The sequence below is a fragment of the Solanum pennellii genome, chromosome 12, assembly GCF_001406875.1.
Source record: "Solanum pennellii chromosome 12, SPENNV200".
Lineage (NCBI taxonomy): Eukaryota > Viridiplantae > Streptophyta > Magnoliopsida > Solanales > Solanaceae > Solanum > Solanum pennellii.
This window is the reverse complement of record NC_028648.1, coordinates 7039428-7040363: the sequence shown is the minus strand read 5'-3', so window position 1 is coordinate 7040363 and position 936 is coordinate 7039428.

Below are 936 nucleotides of genomic sequence, written 5' to 3'. Positions count from 1 at the left end.
CTTAGAAACTATGGTCATCTTTCTATGGCCTTTTTGATTTATTTTAATTTTTATTTTTTTTTGATTTATTTTGGAGTTCTTTTAATGTTAATTTAGAGAACTTAATCTTATGTACTGTGTTTAAAAAGTACTTTCTTTATTTTATATATCGTTACTTGGCTTTATTTTTTTCCTTATATTATAGTAAAGGAAAAGACTCAAATATGCCATCGAACTTTTAGAAAATGCTCATTTATGCCATCTGTTAAAAGTTTGGCTTATTTATGCCATTGCTGTTATAGAAAAGGTTCATCCATGCCATTTTTTTTACTCCGATTTAGCAAAACCATTGTTTCCTCAGTAAACAAGGTTTAACACTTTTCTATTGGTGTTTTTGGATCAAATGTACATTTATTGCTTTTACATCCCTAAGAACACCAAGGTCTATGCATACTAGTAATAGTACTAATCTCCTAATAATATTGCTAATGTTATAGAAGCCCCACATAATGTTGGGTTTTAGCAAGTGTGAATGGGAAAAGAAAAGAGAGAATATCAAAAGTGAGGGAATTACTTTGGAGAAAAAATGAAAAGTCATTTGCAAAGTGCAAATGAAAAGTCATTTCTTTGGATTTGGATTTGGATTTGGCAAATGATGTGATTGATTGATAAATTTTTTGGACAAAATTTATTTAATCAATTTTTGTTAAATCAAATAAATCCTATTAATATTATCTCTTATAAATTTGCGAGTAACGGTAACATTTCGAAAAGTCGTTACTTTTCCGAAAAGTCGTTACTTTCCAAAAAGTAGTTATTTTCCTAACAGACACAATTTTTCGAAAAGTTGTTATTTTTTCCAAAAGACACAACTTTCTGGATAAAATGGGTCTGAACAGATTTCACTGAACAGACATGTTCCTTGCTGAAAATGGCTATAAAAGGAAGTCAATTTTT